We start from the raw sequence: 10,245 nt of genomic DNA, 5'->3' as shown, positions 1-10,245 counted from the left end.
GATCAAAAGCGTAGTTTTCGAGATATATCGAGATATTTAAAAGTTCCAAAGCCGCACCAACATAATAGAGATACAGAAACACCGTGGCCCCTTTCTTTGAGATAACTCTGCACTATTGCGAGCTGCAAATGCCACTTCCAGCTTAGCTGTGCAGAAGAAGAACATCAAGAAGAAGAAATATCTCGAAATATGTCCGTCAGGCCAGTTCCTTTGAGCTGAATCGGCAAATATCTCGGAAACGAAGCGAGCTATGGCAAAATGTTAAGAGACGTTTTTTGTAGAGAATTATGTTTCCTACAATTTATGTTCTATGATATTTTTTGATCAGAAGCGTAGTTTTCGAGATATATCGAGATATTTAAAAGTTCCGAAGCCGCACCAACATAATAGAGATACAGAAACACCGTGGCCCCTTTCGTTGAGATAACTCTGCACTATTGCGAGCTGCAAATGCCACTTCCAGCTTAGCTGTGCAGAGGAAGAACAAGAAGAAGAAGAAATATCTCGAAATATGTCCGTCAGGCCAGTTCCTTTGAGCTGAATCGGCAAATATCTCGGAAACGAAGCGAGCTATGGCAAAATGTTAAGAGACGTTTTTTGTAGAGAATTATGTTTCCTACAATTTATGTTCTATGATATTTTTTGATCAGAAGCGTAGTTTTCGAGATATATCGAGATATTTACAAGTTCCGAAGCCGCACCAACATAATAGGGATACAGACACACCGTGGCCCCTTTCTTTGAGATAACTCTGCACTAGTGCGAGCCGCAAATGCCACTTCCAGCTTAGCTGTGCAGAAGAAGAACAACAAGAAGAAGAAATATCTCGAAATATGTCCGTCAGGCCCCTTCCCTTGAGATAAATCTGCAAATATCTCGGAATCGAAGCGAGCTATGGCAAAATGTTAAGAGACCTTTTTTGTAGAGAATTAAGTTTCCTACTTTTTATCTTCTATGATATTTTTTGATCAGATGCGTAGTTCTCGAGATATATCAAGATATTTAAAAGTTCCGAAGCCGCACCAACATAATAGAGATACAGAAACACCGTGGCCCCTCTCTTTGAGATAACTCTGCACTATTGCGAGCTGGAAATGCCACTTCCAGTTTAGCTGTGCAGAAGAAGAACAACAAGAAGAAGAAATATCTCGAAATATGTCCGTCAGGCCCCTTCCCTTGAGATATATCTGCAAATATCTCGGAAACGAAGCGAGCTATGACAAAATGTTAACAGACCTTTTTTGTAGAGAATTATGTTTCCTACAATTTATGTTCTATGATATTTTTTGATCAGAAGCGTAGTTTTCGAGATATATCGAGATATTTAAAAGTTCCGAAGCCGCACCAACATAATAGAGATACAGAAACACCGTGGCCCCTTTCTTTGAGATAACTCTGCACTAGTGCGAGCCGCAAATGCCACTTCCAGCTTAGCTGTGCAGAAGAAGAACAACAAGAAGAAGAAATATCTCGAAATATGTCCGTCAGGCCCCTTCCCTTGAGATAAATCTGCAAATATCTCGGAAACGAAGCGAGCTATGGCAAAATGTTAAGAGACCTTTTTTGTAGAGAATTATGTTTCCTACTTTTTATGTTCTATGATATTTTTTGATCAGACGCGTAGCTCTCGATATATATCAAGATATTTAAAAGTTCCGAAGCCGCACCAACATAATAGAGATACAGAAACAGCGTGGCCCCTTTCTTTGAGATATCTCTGCACTATTGCGAGCTGCAAATGCCACTTCCAGCTTAGCTGCGCAGAAGAAGAACAACAAGAAGAAGAAATATCTCGAAATATGTCCGTCAGGCCCCTTCCCTTGAGATAAATCTGCAAATATCTCGGAAACGAAGCGAGCTATGGCAAAATGTTAAGAGACCTTATTTGTAGAGAATTAAGTTTCCTACTTTTTATGTTCTATGATATTTTTTGATCAGATGCGTAGTTCTCGAGATATATCAAGATATTTAAAAGTTCCGAAGCCGCACCAACATAATAGAGATACAGAAACACCGTGGCCCCTTTCTTTGAGATAACTCTGCACTATTGCGAGCTGCAAATGCCACTTCCAGCTTAGCTGTGCAGAGGAAGAACAACAAGAAGAAGAAATATCTCGAAATATGTCCGTCAGGCCAGTTCCTTTGAGCTGAATCGGCAAATATCTCGGAAACGAAGCGAGCTATGGCAAAATGTTAAGAGACGTTTTTTGTAGAGAATTATGTTTCCTACAATTTAAGTTCTATGATATTTTTTGATCAGAAGCGTAGTTTTCGAGATATATCGAGATATTTAAAAGTTCCGATGCCGCACCAACATAATAGGGATACAGAAACACCGTGGCCCCTTTCCTTGAGATAACTCTGCACTAGTGCGAGCCGCAAATGCCACTTCCAGCTTAGCTGTGCAGAAGAAGAACAACAAGAAGAAGAAATATCTCGAAATATGTCCGTCAGGCCCCTTCCCTTGAGATATATCTGCAAATATCTCGGAAACGAAGCGAGCTATGACAAAATGTTAAGAGACCTTTTTTGTAGAGAATTATGTTTCCTACAATTTATGTTCTATGATATTTTTTGATCAGAAGCGTAGTTTTCGAGATATATCGAGATATTTAAAAATTCCGAAGCCGCACCAACATAATAGAGATACAGAAACACCGTGGCCCCTTTCTTTGAGATAACTCTGCACTAGTGCGAGCCGCAAATGCCACTTCCAGCTTAGCTGTGCAGAAGAAGAACAACAAGAAGAAGAAATATCTCGAAATATGTCCGTCAGGCCCCTTCCCTTGAGATAAATCTGCAAATATCTCGGAAACGAAGCGAGCTATGGCAAAATGTTAAGAGACCTTTTTTGTAGAGAATTAGGTTTCCTACTTTTTATGTTCTATGATATTTTTTGATCAGATGCGTAGTTCTCGAGATATATCAAGATATTTGAAAGTTCCGAAGCCGCACCAACATAATAGAGATACAGAAACACCGTGGCCCCTTTCTTTGAGATAACTCTGCACTATTGCGAGCTGCAAATGCCACTTCCAGCTTAGCTGTGCAGAAGAAGAACAACAAGAAGAAGAAATATCTCGAAATATGTCCGTCAGGCCCCTTCCCTTGAGATATATCTGCAAATATCTCGGAAACGAAGCGAGCTATGGCAAAATGTTAAGAGACCTTTTTTGTAGAGAATTATGTTTCCTACTTTTTATGTTCTATGATATTTTTTGATCAGACGCGTAGCTCTCGATATATATCAAGATATTTAAAAGTTCCGAAGCCGCACCAACATAATAGAGATACAGAAACAGCGTGGCCCCTTTCTTTGAGATATCTCTGCACTATTGCGAGCTGCAAATGCCACTTCCAGCTTAGCTGCGCAGAAGAAGAACAACAAGAAGAAGAAATATCTCGAAATATGTCCGTCAGGCCCCTTCCCTTGAGATAAATCTGCAAATATCTCGGAAACGAAGCGAGCTATGGCAAAATGTTAAGAGACCTTTTTTGTAGAGAATTAAGTTTCCTACTTTTTATGTTCTATGATATTTTTTGATCAGATGCGTAGTTCTCGAGATATATCAAGATATTTAAAAGTTCCGAAGCCGCACCAACATAATAGAGATACAGAAACACCGTGGCCCCTTTCTTTGAGATAACTCTGCACTATTGCGAGCTGCAAATGCCACTTCCAGCTTAGCTGTGCAGAAGAAGAACAACAAGAAGAAGAAATATCTCGAAATATGTCCGTCAGGCCCCTTCCCTTGAGATATATCTGCAAATATCTCGGAAACGAAGCGAGCTATGGCAAAATGTTAAGAGACCTTTTTTGTAGAGAATTATGTTTCCTACTTTTTATGTTCTATGATATTTTTTGATCAGACGCGTAGCTCTCGATATATATCAAGATATTTAAAAGTTCCGAAGCCGCACCAACATAATAGAGATACAGAAACAGCGTGGCCCCTTTCTTTGAGATATCTCTGCACTATTGCGAGCTGCAAATGCCACTTCCAGCTTAGCTGCGCAGAAGAAGAACAACAAGAAGAAGAAATATCTCGAAATATGTCCGTCAGGCCCCTTCCCTTGAGATAAATCTGCAAATATCTCGGAAACGAAGCGAGCTATGGCAAAATGTTAAGAGACCTTATTTGTAGAGAATTAAGTTTCCTACTTTTTATGTTCTATGATATTTTTTGATCAGATGCGTAGTTCTCGAGATATATCAAGATATTTAAAAGTTCCGAAGCCGCACCAACATAATAGAGATACAGAAACACCGTGGCCCCTTTCTTTGAGATAACTCTGCACTATTGCGAGCTGCAAATGCCACTTCCAGCTTAGCTGTGCAGAGGAAGAACAACAAGATGAAGAAATATCTCGAAATATGTCCGTCAGGCCAGTTCCTTTGAGATGAATCGGCAAATATCTCGGAAACGAAGCGAGCTATGGCAAAATGTTAAGAGACGTTTTTTGTAGAGAATTATGTTTCCTACAATTTAAGTTCTATGATATTTTTTGATCAGAAGCGTAGTTTTCGAGATATATCGAGATATTTAAAAGTTCCGAAGCCGCACCAACATAATAGGGATACAGAAACACCGTGGCCCCTTTCTTTGAGATAACTCTGCACTAGTGCGAGCCGCAAATGCCACTTCCAGCTTAGCTGTGCAGAAGAAGAACAACAAGAAGAAGAAATATCTCGAAATATGTCCGTCAGGCCCCTTCCCTTGAGATATATCTGCAAATATCTCGGAAACGAAGCGAGCTATGACAAAATGTTAAGAGACCTTCTTTGTAGAGAATTATGTTTCCTACAATTTATGTTCTATGATATTTTTTGATCAGAAGCGTAGTTTTCGAGATATATCGAGATATTTAAAAATTCCGAAGCCGCACCAACATAATAGAGATACAGAAACACCGTGGCCCCTTTCTTTGAGATAACTCTGCACTAGTGCGAGCCGCAAATGCCACTTCCAGCTTAGCTGTGCAGAGGAAGAACAACAAGAAGAAGAAATATCTCGAAATATGTCCGTTAGGCCCCTTCCCTTGAGATAAATCTGCAAATATCTCGGAAACTAAGCGAGCTATGGCAAAATGTTAAGAGACCTCTTTTGTAGAGAATTTAGTTTCCTACTTTTTATGTTCTATGATATTTTTTGATCAGATGCGTAGTTCTCGAGATATATCAAGATATTTAAAAGTTCCGAAGCCGCACCAACATAATAGAGATACAGAAACACCGTGGCCCCTTTCTTTGAGATAACTCTGCACTATTGCGAGCTGTAAATGCCACTTCCAGCTTAGCTGTGCAGAAGAAGAACAACAAGAAGAAGAAATATCTCGAAATATGTCCGTCCGGCCCCTTCCCTTGAGATATATCTGCAAATATCTCGGAAACGAAGCGAGCTATGGCAAAATGTTAAGAGACCTTTTTTGTAGAGAATTATGTTTCCTACTTTTTATGTTCTATGATATTTTTTGATCAGACGCGTAGCTCTCGATATATATCAAGATATTTAAAAGTTCCGAAGCCGCACCAACATAATAGAGATACAGAAACAGCGTGGCCCCTTTCTTTGAGATATCTCTGCACTATTGCGAGCTGCAAATGCCACTCCCAGCTTAGCTGCGCAGAAGAAGAACAACAAGAAGAAGAAATATCTCGAAATATGTCCGTCAGGCCCCTTCCCTTGAGATAAATCTGCAAATATCTCGGAAACGAAGCGAGCTATGGCAAAATGTTAAGAGACCTTTTTTGTAGAGAATTAAGTTTCCTACTTTTTATGTTCTATGATATTTTTTGATCAGATGCGTAGTTCTCGAGATATATCAAGATATTTAAAAGTTCCGAAGCCGCACCAACATAATAGAGATACAGAAACACCGTGGCCCCTTTCTTTGAGATAACTCTGCACTATTGCGAGCTGCAAATGCCACTTCCAGCTTAGCTGTGCAGAAGAAGAACAACAAGAAGAAGAAATATCTCGAAATATGTCCGTCAGGCCCCTTCCCTTGAGATATATCTGCAAATATCTCGGAAACGAAGCGAGCTATGGCAAAATGTTAAGAGACCTTTTTTGTAGAGAATTATGTTTCCTACTTTTTATGTTCTATGATATTTTTTGATCAGACGCGTAGCTCTCGATATATATCAAGATATTTAAAAGTTCCGAAGCCGCACCAACATAATAGAGATACAGAAACAGCGTGGCCCCTTTCTTTGAGATATCTCTGCACTATTGCGAGCTGCAAATGCCACTTCCAGCTTAGCTGCGCAGAAGAAGAACAACAAGAAGAAGAAATATCTCGAAATATGTCCGTCAGGCCCCTTCCCTTGAGATAAATCTGCAAATATCTCGGAAACGAAGCGAGCTATGGCAAAATGTTAAGAGACCTTATTTGTAGAGAATTAAGTTTCCTACTTTTTATGTTCTATGATATTTTTTGATCAGATGCGTAGTTCTCGAGATATATCAAGATATTTAAAAGTTCCGAAGCCGCACCAACATAATAGAGATACAGAAACACCGTGGCCCCTTTCTTTGAGATAACTCTGCACTATTGCGAGCTGCAAATGCCACTTCCAGCTTAGCTGTGCAGAGGAAGAACAACAAGATGAAGAAATATCTCGAAATATGTCCGTCAGGCCAGTTCCTTTGAGATGAATCGGCAAATATCTCGGAAACGAAGCGAGCTATGGCAAAATGTTAAGAGACGTTTTTTGTAGAGAATTATGTTTCCTACAATTTAAGTTCTATGATATTTTTTGATCAGAAGCGTAGTTTTCGAGATATATCGAGATATTTAAAAGTTCCGAAGCCGCACCAACATAATAGGGATACAGAAACACCGTGGCCCCTTTCTTTGAGATAACTCTGCACTAGTGCGAGCCGCAAATGCCACTTCCAGCTTAGCTGTGCAGAAGAAGAACAACAAGAAGAAGAAATATCTCGAAATATGTCCGTCAGGCCCCTTCCCTTGAGATATATCTGCAAATATCTCGGAAACGAAGCGAGCTATGACAAAATGTTAAGAGACCTTCTTTGTAGAGAATTATGTTTCCTACAATTTATGTTCTATGATATTTTTTGATCAGAAGCGTAGTTTTCGAGATATATCGAGATATTTAAAAATTCCGAAGCCGCACCAACATAATAGAGATACAGAAACACCGTGGCCCCTTTCTTTGAGATAACTCTGCACTAGTGCGAGCCGCAAATGCCACTTCCAGCTTAGCTGTGCAGAGGAAGAACAACAAGAAGAAGAAATATCTCGAAATATGTCCGTTAGGCCCCTTCCCTTGAGATAAATCTGCAAATATCTCGGAAACTAAGCGAGCTATGGCAAAATGTTAAGAGACCTCTTTTGTAGAGAATTTAGTTTCCTACTTTTTATGTTCTATGATATTTTTTGATCAGATGCGTAGTTCTCGAGATATATCAAGATATTTAAAAGTTCCGAAGCCGCACCAACATAATAGAGATACAGAAACACCGTGGCCCCTTTCTTTGAGATAACTCTGCACTATTGCGAGCTGTAAATGCCACTTCCAGCTTAGCTGTGCAGAAGAAGAACAACAAGAAGAAGAAATATCTCGAAATATGTCCGTCCGGCCCCTTCCCTTGAGATAAATCTGCAAATATCTCGGAAACGAAGCGAGCTATGGCAAAATGTTAAGAGACCTTTTTTGTAGAGAATTAAGTTTCCTACTTTTTATGTTCTATGATATTTTTTGATCAGATGCGTAGTTCTCGAGATATATCAAGATATTTAAAAGTTTCGTAGCCGCACCAACATAATAGAGATACAGAAACACCGTGGCCCCTTTCTTTGAGATAACTCTGCACTATTGCGAGCTGCAAATGCCACTTCCAGCTTAGCTGTGCAGAGGAAGAACAACAAGAAGAAGAAATATCTCGAAATATGTCCGTCAGGCCAGTTCCTTTGAGCTGAATCGGCAAATATCTCGGAAACGAAGCGAGCTATGGCAAAATGTTAAGAGACGTTTTTTGTAGAGAATTATGTTTCCTACAATTTCCGTTCTATGATATTTTTTGATCAGAAGCGTAGTTTTCGAGATATATCGAGATATTTAAAAGTTCAGAAGCCGCACCAACATAATAGGGATACAGAAACACCGTGGCCCCTTTCTTTGAGATAACTCTGCACTATTGCGAGCTGCAAATGCCACTTCCAGCTTAGCTGTGCAGAGGAAGAACAACAAGAAGAAGAAATATCTCGAAATATGTCCGTCAGGCCAGTTGCTTTGAGCTGAATCGGCAAATATCTCGGAAACGAAGCGAGCTATGGCAAAATGTTAAGAGACGTTTTTTGTAGAGAATTATGTTTCCTACAATTTATGTTCTATGATATTTTTTGATCAGATGCGTAGTTCTCGAGATATATCAAGATATTTAAAAGTTCCGAAGCCGCACCAACATAATAGAGATACAGAAACACCGTGGCCCCTTTCTTTGAGATAACTCTGCACTATTGCGAGCTGTAAATGCCACTTCCAGCTTAGCTGTGCAGAAGAAGAACAACAAGAAGAAGAAATATCTCGAAATATGTCCGTCAGGCCCCTTCCCTTGAGATATATCTGCAAATATCTCGGAAACCAAGCGAGCTGTGGCAAAATGTTAAGAGACCTTTTTTGTAGACAATTATGTTTCCTACAATTTATGTTGTATGATATTTTTTGATCAGAAGCGTAGTTTTCGAGATATATCGAGATATTTAAAAGTTCCGAAGCCGCACCAACATAATAGAGATACAGAAACACCGTGGCCCCTTTCTTTGAGATAACTCTGCACTAGTGCGAGCCGCAAATGCCACTTCCAGCTTAGCTGTGCAGAAGAAGAACAACAAGAAGAAGAAATATCTCGAAATATGTCCGTCAGGCCCCTTCCCTTGAGATAAATCTGCAAATATCTCGGAAACGAAGCGGGCTATGGCAAAATGTTAAGAGACCTTTTTTGTAGAGAATTAAGTTTCCTACTTTTTATGTTCTATGATATTTTTTGATCAGATGCGTAGTTCTCGAGATATATCAAGATATTTAAAAGTTTCGTAGCCGCACCAACATAATAGAGATACAGAAACACCGTGGCCCCTTTCTTTGAGATTACTCTGCACTATTGCGAGCTGCAAATGCCACTTCCAGCTTAGCTGTGCAGAGGAAGAACAACAAGAAGAAGAAATATCTCGAAATATGTCCGTCAGGCCAGTTCCTTTGAGCTGAATCGGCAAATATCTCGGAAACGAAGCGAGCTATGGCAAAATGTTAAGAGACGTTTTTTGTAGAGAATTATGTTTCCTACAATTTACGTTCTATGATATTTTTTGATCAGAAGCGTAGTTTTCGAGATATATCGAGATATTTAAAAGTTCCGAAGCCGCACCAACATAATAGGGATACAGAAACACCGTGGCCCCTTTCTTTGAGATAACTCTGCACTAGTGCGAGCCGCAAATGCCACTTCCAGCTTAGCTGTGCAGAGGAAGAACAACAAGAAGAAGAAATATCTCGAAATATGTCCGTCAGGCCAGTTCCTTTGAGCTGAATCTGCAAATATCTCGGAAACGAAGCGAGCTATGGCAAAATGTTAGGAGACGTTTTTTGTAGAGAATTATGTTTCCTACAATTTATGTTCTATGATATTTTTTGGTCAGAAGCGTAGTTTTCGAGATATATCGAGATATTTAAAAGTTCAGAAGCCGCACCAACATAATAGGGATACAGAAACACCGTGGCCCCTTTCTTTGAGATAACTCTGCACTAGTGCGAGCCGCAAATGCCACTTCCAGCTTAGCTGTGCAGAAGAAGAACAACAAGAAGAAGAAATATCTCGAAATATGTCCGTCAGGCCCCTTCCCTTGAGATAAATCTGCAAATATCTCGGAAACGAAGCGAGCTATGGCAAAATGTTAAGAGACCTTTTTTGTAGAGAATTAAGTTTCCTACTTTTTATGTTGTATGATATTTTTTGATCAGATGCGTAGTTCTCGAGATATATCAAGATATTTAAAAGTTCCGAAGCCGCACCAACATAATAGAGATACAGAAACACCGTGGCCCCTTTCTTTGAGATAACTCTGCACTATTGCGAGCTGCAAATGCCACTTCCAGCTTAGCTGTGCAGAGGAAGAACAACAAGAAGAAGAAATATCTCGAAATATGTACGTCAGGCCAGTTCCTTTGAGCTGAATCTACAAATATCTCGGAAACGAAGCGAGCTATGGCAAAATGTT

This window comes from Osmia lignaria, unplaced genomic scaffold, assembly GCF_051020975.1.
Source record: "Osmia lignaria lignaria isolate PbOS001 unplaced genomic scaffold, iyOsmLign1 scaffold0002, whole genome shotgun sequence".
Classification (NCBI taxonomy): Eukaryota; Metazoa; Arthropoda; class Insecta; order Hymenoptera; family Megachilidae; genus Osmia; species Osmia lignaria.
Note: the sequence above shows the minus strand (reverse complement) of the source record.